Source organism: Pelodiscus sinensis, chromosome 3, assembly GCF_052426305.1.
Source record: "Pelodiscus sinensis isolate ZL-2025 chromosome 3, ASM5242630v1, whole genome shotgun sequence".
In the NCBI taxonomy this organism is placed as follows: domain Eukaryota; kingdom Metazoa; phylum Chordata; order Testudines; family Trionychidae; genus Pelodiscus; species Pelodiscus sinensis.
Genome location: NC_143054.1, coordinates 82,814,433 through 82,841,881, shown reverse-complemented (window position 1 = coordinate 82,841,881; position 27,449 = coordinate 82,814,433).

Genomic DNA, 27,449 nt, shown 5'->3' with positions numbered 1-27,449 from the left:
TTCTTCACAAAGCAAAGAGTCAACCTGTGGAACTCCTTGCTGCAGGAGGCTGTGAAGGCTAGAACTGGAACAGAGTTTAAAGGGAAGTGAGATCAAGTCATGGAGGTTGGGTCCATGGAGTGGTATTAGCCAGGGGGTAGGAGTGGTGTCCCTGCCCAAGGTTTGTGGAAGGCTGGAGATGGATGGCACGAGACAAATGGCTTGGTCACTGTCTTCGGTCCATCCCCTCCAGGGTACCTAGGGTTGGCCGCTACACACCCCTTAATTCGAACTAGCTAGTTCGAACTAGGCTTAATTCTCGTGGAATGAGGATTACCTAGTTCGAACGGAGCGCTAGTGTAGCGCCTATGAAAGTTAGTTCGAACAAACTTTGTAGTGTAGACATACCCAATAAGAGTAAGAATAAAAAGTGTACAGCAGTCAGGTTATGAAAATGTTTGATTCTAGATAGGTTTCCCCAGTGCCAGCCTTAGGGCAAAGCAAGCAAGGCGATTGGTTTGGGCTCCACGCTGCCCAGCACCCGCCCACCCGGCTGCTCACTCACTGTCCTGGCTGGGAGCTGCCCAGCTGTGTGGCACGACCAACCACAGAGACAGACTTTGCCAGTCCCTGCCCCCGCTACTCCTTCTGCAGGTACCAGGTTGAAGGCTCTTAGCTCCAGACCCCAGTCCCATAAAAGGGAGGAGACAAAGACAGCCACTGGCCCATCCTGTGATTGCTCGTAACAGACCCTCTTCCCTGCCTTCCCCCTGGCAGAAGAGATTCCCAGTCTGACATCAACCCTGCCTAGGAGGATGTCCTGGTCAGAGAGGGGGGGAGAGAAACCCTGCTCCGCTGAGAGAATTTCCCCTCTTCCCATACCCTGTAACATGCAGGGGGTGTCTCCCAAGGTACAGGAACAGGGGAGAGGGACCTTTGGCTCACACCACCTTACTGAAACACGGAGTTGACTGAATCATCTTCAGCTGTATTGAAAATGTTCTCAAGTCGGAGAAAATTGTACAATAACTTTCAAAACAAAAACATTTAAGTTTAATATTAGTCTTTCACTCTATTAGATGCTGAGAGTACTGATCAAATATTTTAATAGATGCTGGGTATGTAAAATAAACGCTGGGTCTCTAATACAAGCCGAAGGTCTTGTCGGTTTGTACTAACAGACGCTGGAGGCTTCTACTGGAAGTTTTAAGGTAGTGTATAATGATGTCATAGTGGACAGGAAAAGCATAACAGATGACATTGAAATAGAGCCCAGTTGAAATTTTTCTTAAATCTAGAGATGATGTGGAATATATCTAGTGAGCGGCTTGTGCTGGACTCTGTAACCCCTTAACTGAGTTTGACTTAAACTAGAGCATCCACTGGCCAGGCCTCACTATCAGCATGCTGCCTAGGCCCCACAGACTCTTTGGCTGGGCCTGGGCATGACTAACCTGGAAAGGGTTAGAAAGACTGATAATCCTCATAGTTAGCAATGTAGAAACTATTCAGACAGACAGAGGCATACTACTAAACATTAACCCAAAAATGCAACCTCCCCCCAAAATTAGTGGGCTAAGTTCTCCAACATGCACTGTTCCCATTTACTACAATGGAAGGCTTGTGCATGCCCAATGCAGAATGTGGCCGTTTCCGAGTTAGAATTTATCTGCTCATGAACTGGAACCAAATAACACGATCTGTCATTATTTACACCTTGCATCAAAACAAAAATATGAATTAGTCAATTCACTTATAGCAGTGCTGATTTTGGAGTAGACAAGTCCTGAATGGAATTATCTGGGGCTTCGTCTTCACTGCCAGTTCTTCCGGCAGAAAATATGCTAATGATGAACTGATTAGCATAAGATGTGCTCTCATTAGCATATTTTCTGCCATTTCTTTTTGCACAAAAAGAAGCAGTGTGGACAGGGTTTTTTGTGCAAAACCCCTATTTTATGCACGATCCTTAATCCTGGAGAGGCATAAGGATTTTGCACAAAATGGGATTTTTGTGCAAAAAAACCCCATCAACATGGCTTCTTTTTGCGCAAAAAGAAATAGCAGAAAATATGCTAATGAGATATTTTCTGCTGGAGGAACTGGCAGTGATGGCATAACCTGGAGGTTAATTGGGCCCTAGATTATAGGAAATGCAGAAGACAGATTACAGCTCTGTAGTAGTATAATATGAAAAAAGTGCTAAGAGAAGTGCTCATGTTTATGGAGATGTCCATTTAAAAATTCCATTATTTTTAGACTAATCTGTATGAAGTAGGGACTGTGTTCATTGCTTAGAACAATGGAGTCACAACCTAGATGAGGCCTTTGAGTGCTACTTTAAATCAACAAGTAAATCATATTATGAACAATAATAATGGCCTCTCTAAATAAACATTTGATATCAACAGGTGTGTTGTAAGCAAAACTCGTGAAGTCATTCTGCCGCTCTACTCTGCACTAGTTAGGCCTCAGCTGGAGTACTGTGTCCAGTTCTGGGCGCCACATTTCAAGAAAGATGTGGAGAAATTGGAAAGGGTACAGAGAAGAGCGACAAGAATGATTAAAGGTTTAGAGAACATGACCTATGAAGCCAGGCTTCATGAACTGGGCTTGTTTAGTTTGGAAAAAAGAAGATTAAGGGGGGACATGATAGCAGTTTTCAAATATCTAAAAGGGTGTCACAAGGAGGAAGGAGAAAATTTGTTCCTCTTGGTTTCTGAGGACAGGGCAAGGAGTAATGGGCTTAAAGTGCAGCAGGGGAGGTTTAGATTGGACATTAGGAAAAAATTCCTAACTGTCAGGGTGGTCAAATATTGGAATAAATTGCCAAGGGAGATGGTGGAATCTCCCTCTCTGGAGATATTTAAGAACAGGTTAGACAGACATCTGTCAGGGATGGTGTAGACGGAGCTTGGTCCTGCCTTGAGGGCGGGGGGCTGGACTCGATGACCTCTTGAGGTCCCTTCCAGTCCTATTATTCTATGATTCTATCTAAGCTACAGGGGAATGAGTTGATAAATTCAGATCTGAGATAGATTTTGAATCCAAAGTCCGGGGGTGGTTAAAGCCAGGATTTTGATTTTTCTGGATGTATATTCTGATATATTTCTTCCAAAGATCTGTGGGTTTCAGGGTTTTGGTTCAGGTCAACTTCAAATTTAAATGCGAGTAAAAGCAAATTGAAAACACTTGGAGAGCCTCTCAAAAGAATGTAAATGAATAGCAGCTCTGATCCTAAACCCCTTAGGCACATTTGAAAAACTTCCATGAGAGCTTTTTTTACTTTAGCTGGAGCAAACGGCATCTGTGACTGGAGTAGGTCATCTGCACTGCAGGTTGTCCACCTTTACAGGTTGCTAAGCAATGACTGAACTGTCCCACTCCATCCTATATTCATCCGTTTGAGTTGCCATGTAGCAATCTGGTACGAAGGGTGATACTGATCTTTACAGTTGACAAGGCAGAGATGAAGGAACTGGAAACATTTGACTAGTTAATTTTTTCCCAAAACAACAACAGAAAAATCAAGTAGATGAGGAAAGTGAGACAATTTATTTTATTGGACCAACTTTGTCAGTGAAAGAGACAAGCTTTTCTAACACCAAACTCTTCTGAAAGTCTGGGCAGAGCTAAGGAAGACATCTGTTTAAGCTCAAAAACTAGTGGCTTTCACCAGCAGAATTTAATAGAACAAAATACCTCACCGCACTCAATTTGGGTCTCTAGTATCCTGGGACCAACCCAGCTACAACCACAATAGAAAATAAGGTAACTCTTCTGAAATGTAGTTATCTAGAGTACTGCATCAATATAGAAATGAGAACAGATTTTTTTAAGGGCAGTAGCTACCAGTAAATTTATCTAGTCTGGCATATGTATATCATGCAGCACAGAACCTCACACAATAATTCCTGATTTTTTCTATGCTACTGATGTGCTCTACCTTTTCTAAAAATGTCCCACCCTGGAATTCTTTCTTGAAAAAATTAAATTACATGGATTTAAATCTAAACATCAAATGGTGGGGACATTTTAGCAATGTATAGAATACACTGAGAGTGCTAACGATCTCCTTTGCCCTATACATTGCCTTGGGGCTTGATGTGATTTCGTAAGACATTTTGTCATTAATCTCATTTGCATTTTAGTTTGCAAAAGTATGTTTTATGACAGGCAGTGTATTTTATGTTTAGAGGCATCACATTCAATTAGGAGTCATTTTCAATATGGAAGATTTCTCCTTTTGATGTGTGCAGTCATGTGCTGTTTGGATTTCAGTACTAGGGCCAGCCTGAGCTGCCTACTACAGGTATAAGAGCATAGGGTCCTGCAATTAGAAGGAGCATCTTATTCATGCCAAAGAGCACTAACCCTACTGTTAGTGACCAGAAAATAATTCCATTTTGTGAAAAAATGTCAGAGTTTCAAAATTTATTTTTGTTCTGATGTGGAACACAACAGATCTTTTGAGAGAGAGAAAGAGAGAGAGAGAGAGAGAGAGAGAGCAGACTAGCCAATTGTTTGGCAATTTAGAAGCCTCCCCTGGAAAGCTATTATTAGACATAATAGCCATTATTTCAAAATAACTTTGGTGTGTAGACACATCCTAGCTTTATTATCAGAGGGCAAAGTATCTATTGAGCATTATTAGTTCCTGTTAAATCCCTCTTGCAAAAAGCTCTGTAGTACTGTGTTAATCACCTCAGGTGGAGAGTACTGTTTTAATTTACCCCCTTTCCACATATGCTCAATGTGAGAATTTTTTTCAAGACAATCTCTCAGATCATGATCAATTTGCCTGTCATAACAAGACTCTTGTTTGTGGAAGAAACAAAGCGGAACATGGTGAGCAATGAAGTTCTGAGACAAACAAGCTGGCCTCATATTTAATGAGAAATAGGAATTTGAAGACCAGATAAAATTCTTAAGACACTAAACAAGCAAAAATAAAATTTAACTTGCTCCAGACATTACTAGCTTTGCCTGAATCTCAAGATATTTCAAACATAATATTTATCTTGTTGATTTCAAAGGGACGTAATAATTAAATTAACGTTAAGCATATGCTTAAATACATTGCTGATTATGGGTAGACTTCATTATGTGCTAAATTGGGGCCTCTGTGTTCCTTTCCATATATTTCAATTTCTCTTCACTCAGGGTGCATCTACACTGCACCGTTATTTTGAAATAGCAATGTGAGCATCTGCACAGCCATTCTGTTATTTCAAAATAATTTCAGAATAACAGGCGGCTTATTCCAAAATCTGAAAACCTCATTCTACGAGGAATAACGCCTATTCCAAAATAACTATTTCAAAACAAGGCGTGTGTAAATGTTCCACTGCTGCTATTTCAAAATAACCCCTCACCAGGGCCATTCTAAGTTATTCATCCTGGGGCTCTAAATCGAGATAGCAAATCTACATTAGGGAAGACTGCCCTGGTCTAATTTTGAGGCTTCCCTGCAGTATAGACATGCTATTTTGAAATAAGCTATTTCGGAATAACTATTCCGGAATAGCTTATTCTGAAATAACTGTGCAGTGTAGATGTAGCCTTAGGCTATGTCTAGACTGCAGGCTTCTTTCGAAAGAGGCTCTTTCGAAAGCATCTTTCGAAAGAGCCTCTTTCGAAAGATCGCGTCTAGACTGCAGGCGGATATTTCGATAGAGGAAATCCGCTTTTTCGAAAGAGAGCACCCAGCGAGTCTGGATGCTCTCTTTCGAAGACGGCCTCTTTACATTGTAGAACGCCTTCTTTCGAAAGAGGAACTTTCGAAAGAAGGCGTTCTTCCTCGTGAAATGAGGTTTACCGCCATCGAAAGAAAAGCCGCGTTCTTTCGAAATAATTTCGAAAGAACGTGGCTTGAGTCTGGACGCAGGGGAAGTTTTTTCGGGAAAAGGCTACTTTTCCCAAAAAAAACCCTGAGTCTGGACACGGCCTTAGTGTCCAGTCAATTTTAGCAAGTAGATCACTTTGCCCTGATTTTCACTGGGGAGTTATTTAGAAGTAACAAGTGGAGCATCCATACTACCAAGCCCGTTATTTTAAAATAAAAACTCCTGCTTTCCATGAGTAATAACTCATATTTCAAAATAGTTATTTCTAGTTTTTTTGTGCATTATTATTTTGAAATAAGTTATTTCTAAATAATTTTCTAATGGAGACATTCCCTTTCTATCTCGCAACATGTTTTTGCTAAGCAGTGTGAGATCTACACAAACATGACTCTTTAAAGGGGTTATGTACTAAAACTATGTTTGCCAAGCATGGTATAGAAAGAGCCCCACTTCACTGTGTAAGAACCAAGATTCCTGTATCTAGAAAAACATCCTTATGCCTTGCATTCTTTGTATTTGTTGGCTTTTCATGGTAGGTGTGTGAACTTTAGTTGCTGCTGGAAACAACTTTATTTTCTCACTTAACTTTTTTTAGTATATGTGCTTTCAACTTCTCCATTAGACAAAACCCTTTATTGTTTGCAGCTATGGTAAGTAAGGATGCTAAGAGGTGATAAATGGCTAAATTGTGTAGTCAACAGAATTTTTATTGACTACACGATTAGTCAATAAGGGAAGGCGCTCAGTCCCAGCTCGCGGTGGGTCCAGGAGCTACTCCCACTGTGGCTCTGCAGTTTAAATGTAGTAGGAGATGGGCACACAGGCAGCTCGGCTCCTACAACATTTAAACTGCAGAGGCACAACAGGGGTAAGTCTCAGACCCGGTGCAAGACGGTACTGAGCTGGGCTGCCTGCCAGCTGGAGCAGCCCTTATCTTACTAGTTTCTGTATAAATGAACCAAAAACACTCAATGCAGAACCATTGGATCCACTTCTGGTCTTTGCAGGTCTTCATTCTTGGAGCGATAGTGCCTATTCTAAATGTAACATTCTGAATAATATACAACCTGTGAATATACAACTCCTCTCAGAGTTGTTTAAGGTATCACTAATGATAATCAAAAAAAGTTGCCTTCACCAAGATACGTCAGACTGTACAGATGAAGCTACGTGAGATGCAGGACACATGGCTGAGCCAGAAAGCTGATGAGATCCAGTCCTTTGCCGACAGACACGATATGAGGAACTTCTACAATGCTCTTCAGGCTGTGTATGGCCCAGTCATATCTGGTTCAGCCCCTCTCTTGAGCACAGATGGTAGTACTTTGCTCACTGATAAGGAGAAGATCCTTAATCGCTGGGCAGAGCACTTTGCTGATGTCCTTAACAGGCCCTCTTCTATCAACGAGGAGGCAATAAACCACCTGCCTCAGGTGGAAATCAGCGAAAGCCTGGCTGATCCTCCAACAGTCCTGGAAACTCAAAAGGCCACTGAATTGCTCTCCAACAGTAAAGTTCCTGGAGCTGATTCTACTCCAGCTGAAATTTATAAATCTGGTGGACCCAAGTTAATTAAGAGGCTTACTGAAATGTTCTGTGAGATGTGGAAACAGAAATGTGTTCCGCAAGACTTCAAAGATGCGTCTATTATTCATCTATACAAGCGCAAGGGAAATCACTACTCTTGTGACAACTACAGAGGAATCACTCTGCTCTGTGTTGCAGGAAAGGTCCTTGCCAGAATACTTTTAAGCAGACTCACACAGCACCTTGACCAAGGTCTCTTGCCGGAATGTCAGTGTGGCTTCAGGAAAGGACGAGGTACAAATGACATGATATTTGCCGCCAGACAACTACAAGAAAAGTGTCAAGAACAGAATGTCCAGCTCTACACTGTCTTTGTGGATCTAACTAAAGCATTTGACTCTGTCAGTCGTGAGGGCTTCTGGAAGATTATGGCTAAATTTGGATGCCCAGATACCTTCATTGAAATGGTGAAGCAGTTCCATGATGGCATGCTTGCCAGAGTCCAAGATCATGGCAATTATTCAGAGCCATTCACAGTCACAAACGGTGTGAAACAGGGATGCATCCTGGCCCCCAGTCTCTTCAGCCTTATGTTTTCTGCTGTGCTGATTGACGCCTTTAGAGAAAGTAATGTCGGGATCGACTTGCGCTACCGTTTTGATGGAAGGCTATTTAACTTGAGGAGGCTTCAGACCAGAACGAAGGTTCAGTTCGAGACCATTCGTGACTTTCTATTTGCAGATGACTGCGCCCTCAACTCAGGTACGCAAGCAGGCATGCAACACTGCATGAATCTATTTTCCGCAGCGTGCATGAGCTTTGGCCTCACGATCTCCACCAAAAAAACCAAGGTTCTGCATCAGCCCACTCCTGGCTGTGACTACACTGAGCCATCCATCACTGTCAATGGCCAGAAGCTTGATAATGTGGACAGGTTTACATATCTTGGCAGCACTTTATCGAAGGCAGCCAACATCGACAAGGAGGTGAATACTAGAATCGCCAGAGCCAGTGCAGCTTTTGGAAGGCTTCAACCTAATGTTTGGAATTGAAGAGGCATTAAGACTGAGACCAAGCTAAAAGTCTACTCGGCGGTCGTCTTGCCCACCCTCCTCTATGCTTGTGAGACCTGGACTGTATATAGTCATCATGCAAAAAAGCTGAATCACTTCCACCTGAACTGTCTACGGAAACTGCTGAAGATAAGATGGCAGTACAAAGTTCCAGATACTGATGTTCTTCTACAAGCTAATATGACAAGCATTCACACCATTTGCAAGGCACAACTCAGATGGGCTGGCCATGTTGTGCACATGTCTGATGATCGATTGACCAAGAAGATGCTCTATGGTGAATTAGAACACGGCAGGCGATCTCTTGGAGGTCAAAAGAAGAGATTCAAAGACACCCTTAAGGCCTCCCTTAAGAACTGTAACATGGATCCTGGAAACTGGGAGAGCAGTGCTGATGATCGTTCCGCCTGGCGCAGATGAATACATGATGGTGCAATAGCCCACGAACAAAAGAGACTGAGTTATGCTGCAGAGAAACGTCTTCTTCGCAAGTCCAGGGCTGGTATCTTATCTTCCTCCGGTCGGCAGTCTGATCTTTCATGTCCCCACTGTAACCGTCAATTTCGGGCTTGGATTGGACTAATCAGCCATCTCCGAACCCACCCCCAACTAAACTGATGACACTGGGTGGTCCTCATCAACCTCGATGGATGAACACACACAATGATAATCAGGAAAAGTATCTTACATTCTTCTATCTTCTGAGCTAGACAGGAAGCCAATCAGAACCTTTCATATCTGGGATACCATAGCTTCAACTCCCTATGTTTTCAAAATCAAACATTTTGGTATTGGACTCAATTTTGGCAAATCTTTCCAGTTCTACTGGTAGTACTTTTTTGGTTGGTTGTTTCTTGTTTTGTTTGTTCCTCTATACAAATGATTTGATTTGCTTCTTTGAGGCAGTGGTGGCTTTTCTCCGTGTGTCATGGCAGTTCCAGCCTCTTCAAAGCTGCGGCTAGTTCTGCAGCTGTCTCTTGTTTGTTATGGAGATAGGTTCTCTTTGTTGCTTTGTAATCAGTCCAGAATGCAGCTGCGCTTCCCTCTTGCTTTTCTAAATTTTGGCAGGATGGGTATAGTCATGTATTTACTTCTCTATTTAAAGCATTTGTTCTGATTCCTTTTTCAGCCTCACACTTGCATGTCTGGCTTTCCTCTCTTTTGCCAGTTCTCACAGGTAGAGATTCTTTCTTCTGTACTTCCTAGTGCTGCATCAGCAACTCCACCTCTCCTTATCACCAAATCTGTACTTCCCCATTGACTCAACAGTTCTGGCAGCACACGCGTGCGTGTGTGTATGTGGCTGTGTGAGAGAGAGAGAGACAGACAGACAGACAGACAGACAGACAGACAGAAAGCTATCATGGCTTCTGGAATCCAAGCTCCCAAGTTGTTGGTCAGCAGACAATTAACCTGGCAAAAAAAAATTCTCATTAAACTGATTGTAGTGGTTGCAAACATGCTGAATAAAAGTCTTCTGTTTATCTACAGAGCAAGAATAGAAAGAGCACCAGCAATGTAGAAGATTTCTCCAACTTCTTCACTACCACCACATCTAAACCTTGACCTGAAAGGAGTCATCACCCTTTGGAGTGAGAGCAGTTAGGTCTTCATCTCATCCAGTTTTTGCATTAATATTCCCATTAATGCACCCCAGAATATTAGCCTTTGCCACAACGGATTACACTGTTGGCACATATTCAATTTGTGATCAGCTATAATCCCCAGATCCTTTTCAAGAGTAATACTGCTTAACCAGTTATATTCTACTTTGTATATGTACATTTGATTGTTTCCTTCCTGCATGTAATACTTTGCACTTTACTAAGCTCCATCTTACTGATTTCAGAACAATTCTGTAGTTCTAAAGGTCATTCTTAATTCTAATGTTGTCCTCCAAAGTTCTTGAAACCCCTTCCAGACTAGCCATCATTCACACATTTTATATGTAAATTCTTCTCACCCCATTATCCAAGTCATTAATGAAAATAGGGCTGGAACCAGGACAAACCCTATGGGAACCCAATAGTTCACAACTTCCCAGTTTAACAGCAAACAAGTGATCATTACTCTTTGGCTACATCTACACTGCAGGCTTCTTGCACAAGAAGCCTTTTGCGCAAGAGTTTTTGTGCAAAAACTTCTTGCACAAGAGCACGTCCACACCTCAAAGCGCAACTTGGAAGCTATGTGCTTTTGCTCAAGAGTGTATCCACACTGTATGGACGCTCTTGCACAGGAAAGCTCTGATGGCCATTCTGTGAATGGCCATCAGAGCACATTTTTCCCATAGGGGTTTTTTACCCTTCAGAGCATCCACACTTGCCTTTTTGCACAAGAACTCTTGCACAAAAAGGAGTTATTCCTCATAAAAGGAGGTTTACCTACACTGGAAAAAGCCTTCTGTTCTGCCATTTTACTGCCAATTTACTTGTGCAAAAGCGGATTTGAAGTGTTGATGCTTCGCAGGTTTTTGCACAAAAACCTTGCAGTGTAGATGTAGCCTTTGAGTATAGTTTTTCAACCAGTTATGCATTCACTTCATAATAATTTAATCTAGCTCACATTTCCCTATTTGCTTATGTGAATATCATCTTGGACTGGGTCAAAAGCCTTACTAAAACCAAAATGAATGAAGTCTACAGCTTCCCCCCATCCACTTGGCAGTTAACTCTGTCAAAGAAGTTGGTTTGGCATAATATGTTCTTGACAAACCCATGTTGGATGTTTCTTATAATCCTATTAACCTCTGTGTGCTTTCGAAATGATTGTTTGATAATTTATCCTTGTATTTGTATGGGTATCAAAGTTAGTCTAACTGAGCTACAATATCCCAGGTCTACTTTGTTTTCCTTTTTACAGATGAGCAAAACAGAACCTTACTCCAGTCCTCTGGGAACTAACCCATCCTCCAGCAGTTCTTGGAGATAATCACTAATGGTTCTAATAGAGCCTCAGCTAGTTCTTTAAGTATACTAGGGTGAAATTTGTCAGCCCTGCTGATTTGAATACATCTAATTTATCTATTTGTTTGGGTCCCGCTAATGATTGTAGAGCGTTTGCAGGCAGCATTTATCAGTGATATCCTGTAGTCAAGAAGGGGAGCAGCTTACTTTCCCTGTCCCCACAAAGATGTCAGATGTCAAAGTAATTGGTTAAAGGGGAGACTACAGCGGATTATATTGCAAGGTGAACTGTCAGGTTGGAGGAAGGTTACTAGTGGAGTTCCTCAGGGATCAGTTTTGGGGCCCATTTTATTTAATCTTTTTATCGCTGACCTTGGCACCAAAAGTGGAAGTGTCCTGATAAAATTTGCGGATGACACAAAGTTGGGAGGTATTGCCAATTCAGAAAAGGATCGGGATATCATACAGGAAGATCTGGATGATCTTGTAAATTGGAGTGATAACAATAGGATGAAATTTAATAGTGAGAAGTGTAAGGTTATGCATTTAGGGATTAATAACAAGAATTTTAGTTATAAGCTGGGGACACATCAGTTGGAAGTAACAGAGGAGGAGAAGGACCTTGGAGTCCTGGTTGATTATAGGATGACTATGAGCCGCCATTGTGACATGGCCGTGAAAAAGGCTAATACGGTCTTGGGATGTATTAGGCGAGGTATTTCCAGTAGAGATAAGGAGGTGTTAGTGCCATTATACAAGGCATTGGTGAGACCCCATTTGGAATACTGTGTGCAGTTCTGGTCTCCCATGTTTAAGAAGGATGAATTCAAAATGGAACAGGTACAAAGAAGGGCCACTAGGATGATCCGGGGAATGGAAAACCTGTCTTATGAAGGCAGACTTAAGGAGCTTGGCTTGTTTACCTTAACCAAAAGAAGGCTGAGGGGGGAAATGATTGCACTCTTTAAATATATTAGAGGGATGAATACCAGGGAGGGAGAGGAATTATTTAAGTTTAATACCAATGTGGACACAAGAACAAATGGATATAAGCTGGCTAGTAGGAAGTTTAGACTTGAGATTAGACGAAGGTTTCTAACCATTAGAGGAGTGAAGTTCTGGAATAGCCTTCCAAGGGAAGTAGTGGGGGCAAAAGATCTATCTGGTTTCAAGATTAAATTAGATGGGTTTATGAAGGGGATGGTTTGATGAGATAACATGATCTTGGTAACTAATTGACCATTCATTATCTGTGGGAAATAGGTCAATGGAGTGATGATAGGAGTTACTATAGAGAACTCTCTGGGTGTCTGGCGGGTGAGTCTTACCCACATGCTCAGGGTTTAGCTGATCGCCATATTTGGGGTCAGGAAGGAATTTTCCTCCAGGGTAGATTGGCAGAGACCCTGGAGGTTTTTCGCCTTCCTCTGTCACATGGGGTACAGATCACAGCTGGAGGATCTCTGCATCTTGGGGTCTTCAAAGTATTTGAAGGCTTCAATATCTGAGATATAGGTGAGAGGATTATTCTAGGAGGGGTGGGTGAGATTCTGTGGCCTGTACTGTGCAGGGGGTCAGACTAGATGATCATAATGGTCCCTTCTGTCCTTAAAGTCTATGAGTCTAACACTCATTAATCTGGGAGGACACGTGTGTCTTTGGATGGAATATAATTCCACAGAAAGTATTCAAGTTTATAATTGAGAAGATTCCCAAAGAACTGTATAGCCAAAAAAAAAATCAGATAATGAAAAATATAGAGATATAGAAATTAAAGATGGGCAAATAATAGGATACATTTTCAGCAAATAGTCTTGCAAAAATTAAGACAAATTATTCAAACTAAAATATTTGATCAGCCCTAGCATGGGTGTGTGTGTGTGTGTGTGTGTGTGTGCGCGAGCGCGCTCAGAAAAAGGTTTATTTAGTGGCTTATTTCCATTCAAGTTTATCTGAATCCTACTTATGTGCTTTTGACAAGTTCTCTTTTAACCCCACCTTTCATCATAAATATGTCTAGTTGTATATTGTTTGCTTTCATTTTTTTTCTTAAATATATTTTTTTCTTATTCAGTATATTAACTGCTACTTCAGTGAAACAGCACTGTCAGAATGATCTATTTCTGCGTTGTATGTGAATATTAAAAAAGGAGGAAGGTTGTCTTAGATATGACTATATGCTGAGCCCATCATTAACACACTTATTCATAAAGACCTCCTGGCTTGGAGGCCATCACAATGCATAGGTAAATCAAAGTGTAAGCTACTTAAACAGGCAGTAATTAGTCTTGAAGTACTGTGGAGGTAATTGAAGTTTCCTAGGAGAAAAGGATATTTTATCTTCTTTTTTAACTACTGTGCTCTACCCCTGGTGGTACTTGAGGTATTTTTTATCTTTGTACACTTGTTCACAAGGAACATAAATGAATATTCTAAGGGGAGCAGATCAATATGAAAAGGCAGTATGGTGTAAAAAGAAGATAAAGCCTACTAGTTATGGCAAGGATATGTATATGAGGGTATGTCTACACTACAAAGTTAATTTGAACTAACGGATGTTAGTTCGAATTAACTTTGATAGGTGCTACACTAGCGCTCCGCTAGTTCGAACTTAATTCAAACTAGCAGAGCGCTTAGTTCGAACTAGGTAAACCTCATTCTACGAGGACTAAGCCTAGTTCGAACTTACTAGTTCGAATTAAGGGGTGTGTAGCCCCTTAATTTGAACTAGTGGGAGGCTAGCCCTCCCCAGGTTTCCCTGGTGGCCACTCTGGCCAACACCAGGGAAACTCTATTGCCCCCCTCCCGGCCCTGGACTCCTTAAAGGGGCACGGGCTGGCTACAATGCCTGTGCCAGGTGCAAGCCTGCCAGCACTCAGCCAGCAGACCCTGCACCTGGCACGGCTCGAGCCAGCCACCCGATGCCCCCCAGCCCTCCCCCTCTTCCCGGGACCAGGCTGGCGGCTCCTGAGAGCTTGCCCGGGACCGCAAGAGGCAGGCACCCACCTGGTCTAGTGCGGACATCGTGGACCTCATCCACGACCTCTGCACTAGGCACAGGAAAGTGGCCGCTAGGGCAGGAGAACTGCCAGCCTTGCCACCCAGGAGCAGGTGTGCATGAAAATCAAGGTGGTCCACTGAGACCCCTGAGCCCTGACCTTAGAATGGCCGTACTGGGTCAGACCAAAGGTCCATCTAGCCCAGTAGCCTGTCTGCCGACAGCAGCCGTCCCTGGAGACCCTGGAGGGGATGGACCAAAGACAGTGACCAAGCCATTTGTCTCGTACCATCTCTCTCCAGCCTTCCACAAACTTTGGGCAGGGACACCACTCCTACCCCCTGGCTAATACCACTCCATGGACCCAACCTCCATCACTTTATCTCACTTCTCTTTAAACTCTGTTCTAGTTCTAGCCTTCACAGCCTCCTGCAGCAAGGAGTTCCACAGGTTGACTCTTTGCTTTGTGAAGAACAACTTTCTGTTACTAGTTTGAAGCCTGCTACCCATTCCTTTCCTTTGGTGTCCTCTAGTCCTTCTATTATGGGAACTAATGAAGAACTTTTCTTGATGCATCCTCTCCACCCCACTCATCCTTTTATAGACCTCTATCATATCCCCCCTCAGTCTCCTCTTTTCTAAAATGAAAAGTCCCAGTCTCTTTAGCCTCGCTTCATATGGGACCTGTTCCAAACCTCTGATCCTTTTAGTTACCCTTCCCTCTCCCACCCTCTCTCTTCCCCTCTCCCACCTCCTTTTCCCAGTCTCCCCGAGTTTTGTTCAATAAAGACAGATTCTATTTTTGACCACACGTTTTCTTTATTTTGTACATCAGGAAGGGGGGTTAGGGAACGGTAAGTGGAAGGAGGTGAGGGAGGAATGGGGTACGAGCCCCCGATGGGGAGGACTGGGCCAGCTCTGCTGGCTTCTGGGGGTGGAAGCTCTCCTGTAGCCCCCCAATTGTCCCCTCTCCCCAGATGGCAGCCTGCGGCAAGTGCAGCCCGGTCTGATGGCCGAGTGCTGTGATGTGCCCAGTGTGGGAACTCAGGACACTCCAAGACAGGACTGCTTTGCAAACGGGGCACCCCTGAGAACTGTCTGTCCAGGGGTGGGGGTCGGGTCCCTTTAAGCACAGCCCTCGGCTAGCCTGAGGCAGCAGCTCCACGCTCTAAGTCCTCATCTGATGCCCTGCCGGCACTGCTTCTGGCCATCCTTAACCCCGGTTCAGGGTCCACTTAATGTGGACATGCTAATTCGAATTAGCAAAACGCTAATTCGAACTAGTTTTTTAGTCTGGATGCGTTAGTTCGAATTAGCTTAGTTCGAATTAACTAATTAGATCTAAGTTAGTTTGAATTAGCACTGTAGTGTAGACATACCCTGAGTTACTTGAGTATTTCAAATAGTTGAGTACTTCATATACTAAATAAACTGTATCATAAGGATATGGCCAATCACCTCCTTGTTGCTTCATCTGTATGCTACATAATGCCCTCTGTTTATTCTGCCTTCCTACGTGATTATCATAGAAACAAAAAATATAATAGATAATAATCAAGACTGGCTGTGCTATTACTACCCAGAAAGATATGAAGGAATGCCAAGGTAAAGTCCCATGTACATTCAGATGCCAGTTGCTGTCAACATTAAAAATAATTAGTCATGCACTTTCTTTGGCTCTAGTAAATTATTTTAAACCACACTAAATCAATGGAACACTTTAAGTAAGTGTTGTTTTGAGAATTCTTCATCCCTCTCATCAAACTGGTGAGAAACACAAACAACATAAACTGATATACTTACAGTATAGTGATACACTCTAAATTGTCTGCTGTGACTATTTTCTGTACATTCGATACAGACCAATGTTCCCACTTATTGAGCGTATTGAATTTCTTCTGGTCGTGCCTTCTATTATTAGAATTTAGAGAGAGAACAGAGATAAATGTTGTTAGCAATGAAGTTTTTGAGCTACACGACTGTACATCAGATCAAACATTCCTTCACTATGACGAATGACTTCCTTTCAGCTTTAAACTTCTGAAACAACTGTGTATTTCATTTCAAGTTCACTTTAATCCATATTTGAAGGAGCCAAATCTGTATTCAAGATCATGTCTCATGTGTTGGTGTCAGATCATTCCCTTTATTTCTCCACTGAAGTTATTTAAAGACTTTGTTTAGGAAGCTGATCATTTTAATATGTTAATATCACATTCTGTATGAACACTGTATGGCTGGCAGGACAGATGTTCCAGACACTAACACCCATGCTACTGTTTATACTCAGTTTATGTTCCACGGTTAAGGATCGTTTGATCCTAATTTAGGCAGGCAGAATAGGACATAGTAGTTAGAGATCAAAGGTAAAAGGTAATGTCTTTTTGGTCATCTACTCTAAAGACCTTATTGGTATTGTCACAGTGTCTGGAGTAACTCACAACTGTGAGTGCCTACCTCAGGGCAGACAATCAGAAAACAGAGGAGGTACCCCAAGCTGATGGTGTGTTTTATAACTAGATCTCACCAAGCCAGCGATACATTTGAATTCCTGGATCACTTTAACAGTCTGTGAGTCCCTCGTGAGACAGTCTTTTTAGATCTTGCCACTCCGACTTTGGGTATGTCTACCCTGCACCCTAAACTTGAAATAAGACATGCAATGTGCACAATGCAAATTGCTTATCTTATTTCGAATCTATTTCAAAATAGCTTATTTTGAAATTTGGCTCATCTATACAATGCCATATTTTGAAATATCATGCTATTTTGAGACATCCCTTAACACTCATGGAATGAGGGCTACCAGAATGCTGAAGTAGCATGCCCATTATTTCGAAAAATATTTCAAAATAACAAGCAGCTTATGTAGACATGGGATAGCTATATCAGGATACCTCTGGTATCCAGAAATAGCCATGAAGTGTAGACATACCCTTTGGGATAAACAATAAGGCTGTGTCTACATTGGCATCTCTTTCCGGAAAAGGGATGCTAATGAGACACATCGCAATTGCAAATCCGCGGGGGATTTAAATATCCCCTGCGGCATTTGCATTTACATGGCTGCCGCTTTTTTCCGGCTCGGGGATAAGCCAGAGAAAAGCGCCAGTCTAGACATGATTCTCCGGAAAATAAGCCCTTTCCCGGAGGATCTCTTATTCCTACTTTAAAGGGCTTATTTTCTGGAGAATCACGTCTAGCCTGGCGCTTTTCTCCGGCTTATCCCCGAGCTGGTAAAAAGCGGCAGCCATGTAAATGCAAATGCCGCGGGGGATATTTAAATCCCCCGCGGATTTGCAATTGCGATGTGTCTCATTAGCATCCCTTTTCCGGAAAGGGATGCCAATTTAGACACAGCAAAAGGGTATGTCTACGTAGCAACATTATTTCGAAATAACTTAGTCCACATCTACACAGCAGGCAGTTATTTTAAAATAATGTTGAATTACTGTCAAACTGGAGGACTTCTTGCTCTGACTCCTGTAACCCTCATTGAACGAGGAGTAAGGGAAGTCAGAGGAAAAGAGCTCTATTTCAAAATAAGTGCTGTATAGATGCTCCCAATTTCGAAATAAGCTATTTAGAAATAAGCTGTGCAACTGACGTAGCTCAATTTGCATAACTTATTTCAAGTTAACCCTGTTGTGTAGACTCACCCTAAATTATACCAAAAACCACACATCAGGTTGCTCTCTGTCCCAAGTGACCTGTTAATTTGGTACTTCACATTTTACACCAAACACAAATAGTAAACTAACTAAAGATGCACTACCTAAGGGTGTGTCTAGACTACAGAATTTTGTCGACAAAAGTGGACTTTTGTCGACAAAACTATACCTGCGTCTACACTACCGCTGAGTTCTGTCGACATAACGTCGACAGAACTCAGCAGTTTTGTCGACGCTGGTAAACCTCATTTTACGAGGCATAATGCCTTTTGTCGACAGAGTTCTGTTGACAGAAGTTGTTATTGCATCTAGGGTTGTGTCTAGACTACAGGGTTTTGTTGACAAAGCAGCTTGCTTTGTCAACAGAACTGAATGTAGTCTAGACGCTCTTTGTCGACAGAAGCTTTGTTGACAGTATCTGTCGACAAAACTTCTGTCGACAAAAGCCTGTAGTCTAGACGTACGGTAAGAAAAGGCAAAGAGAGTTATTGAGAGGTTAAAGCAAGTAAAATATACACACAGGCAAATCACAGTTTGTGACTCTAAATGGTGGCCATGGTGTAATAAACTGCCAATTTCCCAAAACTCTTTCAGGGTACCCAGATCACCTCTGGAGATCTCTGCTTTGCACCTGGTACACTTCCCTATAAAAGCCCCAACAACCAGGAGACAGAAAATCTTTCCTTGAACTCATGCTTATGTCTTGCCACAAAAATAAATCAGAGTCACTACAGACATGGTCTTTTCTTTTGATGATAAAGAGTTACGAATGCATTCAGACCCTTTATTTCTAATCATCACACACAATGAGCACTTGTTTTGAAAATAGTATTTCACAGTTAAAGTTCTTCATTGCATGCCACCAGGCCTCCTCCTATTTGATGGGTTATTTACAGGAATATAAACAATGTAAACATTTGCTATTACATTATAGCAGGGCACAGATAAGTGAAAATAATGCAACCAACATCATTAGTTTTCCTGAAGTTTAAACATCAAATGCACTTTTAAATATATAACAATATACTTTGACCTATACAAACTCAGAAGTGAATTGCTCTGGATCTTTGGCACGAGCATACATCTGGTCCACCAGCATCACAGGTATAACTATTTTTCTCAGGGGTGTGAAAAAACCCACTTCCCTCAGAATGTAGTTACTCTGACCCAATTTCCCCCTCCCCACCATGTAGAAAGTCCTATGCTGATAGGACAGTTTCTTCCATCAGCCTAGGAGCCTCTTCACATAAGTGCTAAAAGCTGCAGTGACCTGCTCTAGACCTACCTTTACTGATACTATCTTTTGGGGTTTGGGGATAAAGTGGATGGTTAACATTTCCTTTCCAAGTGGACTTTTCCTCATATTCAGGAATAGCAGTCTGGCTTGTCCCATCCATCCTTTGTTTTCAGAGTATATAAATGCCTATATCCTAAAAATGACTTTGTCTTTAAGGGTTGAAGTAGCAGCAAGAATTGGAGAGATCCTACTATTCTACTTATAGAAGTCCTTTAACTCTGGGGTCAGGGTGCCTGAAAATACATTGGATCAAAAAGAAATCCACATTATCTTCAATTAACTCTCCTTAATGTTGAGAACATTCCAATGCTAAGTATTTTCTAAGTATGCGCATATATTTTAGACTTTCTGTTTTCACTTGGTTTATTTGTTCTACAATCTTGTGATGAGAATTCTCAGGGATATTTGGACCGGGAAGATGTTATTTCCTTGACCTATGCAGCTAATTGTACTAAAAAACTCAGTCCTATTTCATCTCATTATTCCCGTCTATAATCCATAGAAACTAAATAAAATGACATGTTTAGCAGCAAGATCCAGATCCTAAATCATTGGCTCTGTGATTTAGCCTGCATATAAGCATATTTAAAATGAGTAGTCCTGTGGCACCTTTGACCCTAACAAAAATATATATAGTGTAGTATTTTTGCTAGTCTCTAAAGTGCCACAGGACTACTCATTTTTAGTTACAGACTAACAAGGCTGCCCTTCTGAGACTTTATAAGCATATTAGATAACTTTAAATGATTTACATTTAACAAAACTAACAAAAACATCAATTACTGTTTGTTAAGCCTCTGAAAAGTAGCAAAATTGTGAAATAGGCTGCATGAAACTCAACCAAACACAATATTTTACCCTCTCATTCTGCCTCCAGATACATAGTTGCATGGTACTCATTATCAAAGCCTGCTCCGATCTGCAGAGATGAGTGTGAAATATGGTGTAACACTAGCTAATTTTTAACAAGGGAATGTATTTTGGAATTCACTGGTGATTGAACACAAGGGCTTTGTAAGACCACAGTGGCCTTTTGTATTTCATAGAAGACTATTCAAAAATGCTGTAGATAATGAATAGAAGTTTCCCTCCTGCAGATAAACAACCAGAGATTTATCATTTGATATCTGCTGTGCAGCTCAGTGAGAACCACTCAATTTTCCTTTATCTGATACAGTGTTTATGATGTACTAAGTTTATAAAGCATCTATGAATGTTCACCATATAGTATCAAATCTGAATTTGTCTCTAGGCCTTTGTTAGGGAAACTTTTGATGGACTTTAATTCATGGGGCTATGGTTCAAAAGAAATCTTATTATTATATTTCTTATATGTCTGTCTTCATTGTTATATAGCATCCTTAACAGTCACAATGAAGCTGAGAATAGTTTAGAAAATACTTGGAGAGGTAGATTTTAGCCCTTATTTAATTTTTATAGAACCCTAGTGTCACGTGGTCAAGTCGTACCCCTACAACCTCTTACCCCAATAAAACCCTCTGACGCTTCAAACGTTCACAGGAGGGGTCAACTTTTATTAACAATCTTGCCCCTCAAGTACCCTGGGTCTTACACTCCCACCAGAGTTTTTTATCCATAGTCACTGCTCAACCAGCTTTAGTCCATTTGTCCCACAGTCAAGTGTCACTTTCAAAGGGAGATGCTTCACACCGGTCAGCTCTATACGGGAGGAAGGGGGACCTGGGCCCACCCTCTCTCTAGATCCCAACCCAGGGCCCTAAAGGTGGGGAAAACCTTCCCCGACTTGGTTGGTGGGGGTGCTTTCCCTAACCTCGTCAACCCGCTGACCTCCACACAGCCCCTCCCTGGGTCGTCTCCTTCCTCCCAGGTGCCCTGCAAAGACTCCAAGGACTTATTAAGCCAAAACACATTTAAAATAAAACAGCATTAAAATAGCATGTTCCTTTTAAGTGCAGGGATAGGAACAGGGGAGCGGTTGAGCACTAAAACCCAGGGGAAGCATTGCTTCCCCTAGGTCTTTTGGCTGGCAGCCATTTTGTGCTGGCAGCCTTGCGAACCAGGTAAGCATGGAGGCTGGGGTCGGGAGGGTGTTGGGGACCAGAGGGAGGCTCAGGGGGGGCTTGGCTGGACGACGAGTGTTTGTAAGGTTGCCAGGTCCCTGACATTTTCGCCTCCTGGCCGGAGAAAAATTCAGAGAATACCGGACATCTCAGGTCTCTGGTATTCTCTGAATTTTTTTACCAGGCAGGAGCTGAAAATACCGGACTGTCCGGGTGAATACCGGACACCTGGCAACCCTAGCAGGCAGGCTAAGGGTGCCCACAGCGCTCTCCAGCCCTGCGGCCCCACCTGTAACATTCCTGACCCCCCCCCACATGGTGGGCCCTCTTCATGCGCTGCCCTGCATCACCTTGGTGCTGCTCCCCCGTTCAGTGAGGGGATGTCAATTCTCCTCTTCCCCCAGCACATATGACCCCAGCGGGGCACCGCAGCTCCTCCAAAGTGCCCATGCCATGTTCAGCACATGCACGGCAGGCAGGACACCGTTCTGCCCCCTCCCCAGCAGGTCTCAGGTTGCCCCGGGAGCCACTCTGACGGGAGTGTGGGGCTCAGATGCTCCATCACATCTAGAGATGTCATTCCCATTAACATCTATAACACTTTTCCATAATGGACAGTGACTGAAAACCCATAGACTCGAAAGCATTAACCAGGGAGTGTAATCCTCAGTCTGGAATGGTAATTTAGCCAAATTGTCAGATATGCCAAATGAAAAATATCTCTTGAAATGCCTTAACTACTCTTATGAGATAGCCTAATATATATAAAATAGGAATTAAATATAAAATAAGGTGTTAGGTGATATGAAGTCTATGAGTTATGTCCATAAAACCTGGCATGAACTTTTCAAAGTTGATCAGTATATATGGAGTGGTACAGCAATGTGAACACCACTTTAAAATAAATCAAATCACACATTGTCACCGCATTTCCACTATTCTTATCACAGTCATGCTATCACACCTCTGGTGGAGGGAGGAAATTACTGTAGTAGTTCAGAACCACGGACTTTTACTAGTAATTCAACTTGATAAAGTAGCATTTCCAGGACGGAAGGTGACGTGTACTACACTTTGGACCAGTAGGTGTTGCCATTTTGCAGTCCCCACTAGGCTCCAGATAAAGATAACTTGTAATCCTTGTTCGCAATGGGAGTAAAATGCCCCTTGATTGAAATGGGACAAGAAGGTGGCCCTATGGGTGAAGCATAGCCTTTTGCAGAAGGCTTATTCAAGGCCTAAACCATGTTTAAGACATAAATGGTACATTAGATCTTGTACAGCAGTGGTCTTCAACTTTTTGAAGCATGAGATCACTTTTTGAATTTAAGTGCAATCCAAGATCTACCTCAACCCCAAATACCCTTCCCTTGCCTCCATTGTGCCCCTCCTTTGAGGCTGCACCCCTTCTCCAAGGCCTAGCCCCTGCTTACTCCATCCTCCCTCTCTCCCCCCTTCTCTCTCACTTTCACTAGGTAGGGGCAGCGGGTTGGGGTGCAGGATCTGATCTTGGTTTAAGGGATCTGGAGTGAGAGAGGGGCTCTGAGCTGAGCATGGGGCAGGCAATTGAGATGCCAGAGGGGGTTCTAGGTGCAAGCTCTGTGAGGGCATTTGGATGCAGGGGCGCTCAGGGCTAGGGCAGGGGCTTAGGGTACAGGAGGGGATTTGGTTTCAGGATGTGAACTCCAGCTGGTCAGTGCTTTCCTCAGGTGGCTCCTGGGTGGTGGTGCAGTGGGGCTAAGGCAGGTTCACCCCTGCCCTGGCTCTGCAGCATTCCCAAAAGCAACCAGCAAACTCCATCCCAAGTCCTGTTATGCCCCCTCTCTGCTCTGTGGAGATAGGATATATGGTGGGAGAAGGGACACCCTGACAAAAGTGCCCCTCTTTTCCCTCCTCTGCCCTACACAGCAAGCAGGAAGCTCCTGGGGGTGGGAGGAGGCAGCTCCAAGGCAAAGGGCAGGAGGTTTGCAGCAGTATGGAGAGCTGAAGTGCCAGCCCTTGGTAGCCTCTTGGCCAAACCAGTCAGGATTGCCTGTCAGAGGCTCCAAGATCTACCAGTAGATCCCAATCTACTGGTTGGTGACGACTGTTGTACAGGGTCTCTTCAAAGGGGTCACTTTCATCTTAAATGCAAGTGATAAACACAGGATGCTTGCTAATAGTGAATCCCCGTCGTAACAACTTTTGATTAGTAGCAACGTTTTGCCAGGAACAATCTCATCCCATTGTCTTTAAGGCTGAAGTGATTTGAATACTGGGAACAAACATGCTGTTTATTAACAACTTCTTTTGGAAGAAAGGCCCTGGCCACAGACAGGTTTGTGGGAATACAGCTAGGCAAGAAAGCTCAGCCTGGCCCAGTGGTTTCTTTCACTGGCTGCAGGCCTACGAACTACCCTGCCACCAGCGATCCAAGGTTTGGATAGGAGATAGCCATCTGGAGCACCTATATTCTTGCCCATGGGAGAAACCCCAATCATAATCCCAGCACTACAGACTGTAAGGGGAGGCTGTGAGTGTGACACTAGCAGAAAACAAGGTTGCAATACAGATATCAGGGTTTTGCATAGCAGTGAGGGTACAGGGCTGCTTGGTACCCCATGTTCTCTAGGGTGTATCCTGCCCTGCCTCTGGCACCTGGGCTCAGCATGTCCCAGTGCCAACTTCCCTGGCACATCATAGTAGTTCCTGCCCTGTCAGCAGTTCCACAAACCTACCTTTCACTTATTGCCAATTCTCAAGTAAGAGCAACAATTGGTTGGAAACTGAGGGGTTGTTATACAGGTTGGACATCCCTGGTCCTGCTACCTCAGGACCTGCCTGGTTTTGGATGGGCTCTTAACCACCAGCCCTCCACCAGGACTCTTGGTCTTGGAACACCTGTGGTTATATTTGGTTTAGTAAGGGACAGGGCAGTACTTTTAACATCAAGATTGACAAAACCTCTTTCCAGAACCTGGCACAATGAATTAGATGGAAGACTGGCCATGCCCTTTGCAGCTAGGACTACACACACACATTGTTTCTGTGGGACTGTGATGAATTGCACTTAAATTGTCCACCTAACAGCTACTAAGCCTTATGGGAGACTGATGTGTCTGGGAATGACATCTCACAAGGACACAGGGAGGTGAAGGGTTAAAATCCCTAAAATTGCTTAACCTTTGTTATCTGAAACGTCTTAGAGTCCAAAGATACCAAAGGGTTCCTCAGGCTTTCTTGTTAATTAGAAGTCTTTCACTCATCCAATCTGGAAACAGCAGAATTTTGAATTCAGCATGAATTTTGAATACCAATACTCACAGAAAGTAGTTCATTTTCAAGGGGAGCATGGAAGGCAATGAAAAGCAGAGATGATATCAGCTTAAAAATATGCATATTGTACTCTTGGCTCTACCTGCTAAAAATAGCAGCAGATATCTTGACGAGGGCCCTTTGTAACCCATGCATCAGTGAATCCCTAGGCATCATTGGATCCCAATATTTCCTTTCCCTCTAAAGAAGTACATGATGCAACATCTCAGATAGGGTCAGACTGAGTGGCAAGGTTCAGACATGGATGTGAATTTTCTCCACGCTGATGAACTTCAGGTGGGTTCAAACTTTTACATGCAATTTTCTAAAGGCCAGCTAGTTCCCCATACATCTAATCAAATTATTGGGTAAACAAACCTGTGGGTCATGTTGGACTATTTGAAAGAGATTGTCCCCTCTCAGCATTCCAGAATGCTGTTACTCAGTATGTTCATGAAAATGTAATTGAAATCATAGAAAGAATGCGAGTATGTATTATTTTTCAATATCCTACTTATCTCTCATCTAATCTGAGCAGTGTTTAGAGTTTGAGGGGAAACGAAGAGTTCAGTGAGGCAAGGAATTAATATACATTTAGAAACTGTACAGCATGCCTTGTCACACTCTGTATATATAAGGTATACATTGTACACTCGTAATAGCTTATCACCCTGGAAAGGCTTATTCTCAGTGAGAAAAGTGGGACTGCCAATGTATTTGGCCTCACAGGTTGCCTTCTGAGAAAATTGGTTCTAATGCTATAATTGCACAAGATTATGCAGTGTGTTATGGCTTCTGTCCGAGAACTGTAACATTCATGAACATTTCATATTTACTTCTTTGAAATACTCATACCATATAGATCCTGTACCAAGATATGATCTATATGTGATATACTTTAAAATATATCAGCATTTTCAGTATGAAACACAACTTTTAGCTTTTAAAACTCTGATAAAAATGATCTCCAGGGCAGGCAACTTTTTAATACCAATAGGCAAAATGCTTTGAATAAAATCTACCCATTTCACATCCCCCATTTCCATCTTTCAGATCCAACCAGAATCCAATCTTTGAAAATTCAAACCAGTGCAGTTAACTTAAAAAAAAAAAAAAAAAAAAAAGAATAAACTATGTCTTAAAGGCACATGCCTGGGAGAGGGTAGTATAGAGCCAAACCACACAAAGGGGACCTCAGGGAAGGATTATGCTTTTTCTTTTCATGGGGCTGCTGCCTGCTGCCCTGAAGCAGAGCTCATGATCTTAGACTCTCTTCTATTGCTCAGCCTGGAATCACAAGAAGTGGACTGTGCCCACAAAAGCTCATGATATCATCTACATGTTTTGTTAGTCTATTAAGTGCTACCAGACCATTTGTTGTTTTTAAAGTTTATCCTACAGAGTATGTCTACACTTGATTCCTCCTTCGAGGGAGGAATGCAAATGTAGACATCTGAAATTGCAAACGAAGTGGGGATTTAAATATCCCACACTTCATTTGCATAATCACGGACTGCCGCTTTTCTGCAATAGCGCTGTTTCGGGACACCAAACTCGGTCCCTGCAGGGTTATTTTGAGAGAAAACCCTTCCCTCGAAATAACTCTTCCTGCTCAAAAAATGAGGTTTAAGGGTTATTTTGAGGGAAGGGTTTTCTCTCGAAATAACCCCATGGGGACCGAGTTTGATGTCCCAAAACAGCGCTATTGCGGAAAAGCAGCAGTCCGCAATTATGCAAATGAAGTGTGGGATATTTAAATCCCCGCTTCATTTGCAATTTCGGATGTCTACATTTGCATTCCTCCCTCGAAGGAGGAAACAAGTGTAGATATACCCATACAGACTAACTCCGCAATCCCCTGAATGTTCTGCTACATCAGGGGTGGGCAATAATTTTTGCAGGGGGGGGGCACTTAATGAATTTTGCTATGTGATCATGAGCCAGCACCATCCCCAGAGGGGCAAGGCCTAGAGAGGAAGGGTGGGGCTGGAGACTAGCTTCCCCCCAGAGTTTTCCGCGGCTGGAGGCTTTGAATTAAAAACACAGCAAAGGGCTCCTGGCTCCTGGCCCTGCCACTATCACGTTGCGTGTCAGCTGCCCAGGGTTGCTGCAGCTATTTAAATGGCTCATGGCTCTGGTCTCTGCCAGGGTAGCACCGTGACCGTGAGCTGGGAGACATTTAAATAGGGTCCTGCTGCCTGGAAATTCAGTGGCATGGGCAAGTGCAGTCCACGGGGCCAGATCAAAGTGTTAGGCAGACTGGATCCTGCCCCCAGCCTGCATCTTGCCTAGCCCTGGTAGAGCTGCATGACTTACTGAATGTATATAAAATATGGGTGTAATGTGTAAAGTTCAAATAGCTGCAAACTTAAGGACTAAATGGTAACAGACTTTGAGTCCCAGAAATGATAAAACCCAGTGATACTCTAAAGAAAAAGAGCTTTCAGCCATGTTTGTAGCTGCTTTAAACTGACTTAGATATTCTTAGTCACAAAGTGACACGCAGGACAATTTTGAGATCTTATTATATAGATTATTTGTATTTCAGTAGCTCCTAGATGCCCCTGTGCCATTGTACTGTACAATCACATAACAATCCTTTGAACAAGGATACGTAAAAAGAGCACTTGCTTGTGATATTTTCAATATGGCCAAAGCCTTGAGTTTAACCTTGTAAGAAATCATATTTGACAAAAATAGTCGAATTTGTGCCTCTGATGAGCCAAGGAACTTCCAATGACTTCAGTGAGATCTATGTGTATCTTGAGAAAGGTGTCCTAATATGTAAAAAAGTAAGACGATCTGGTTTAGAAAAA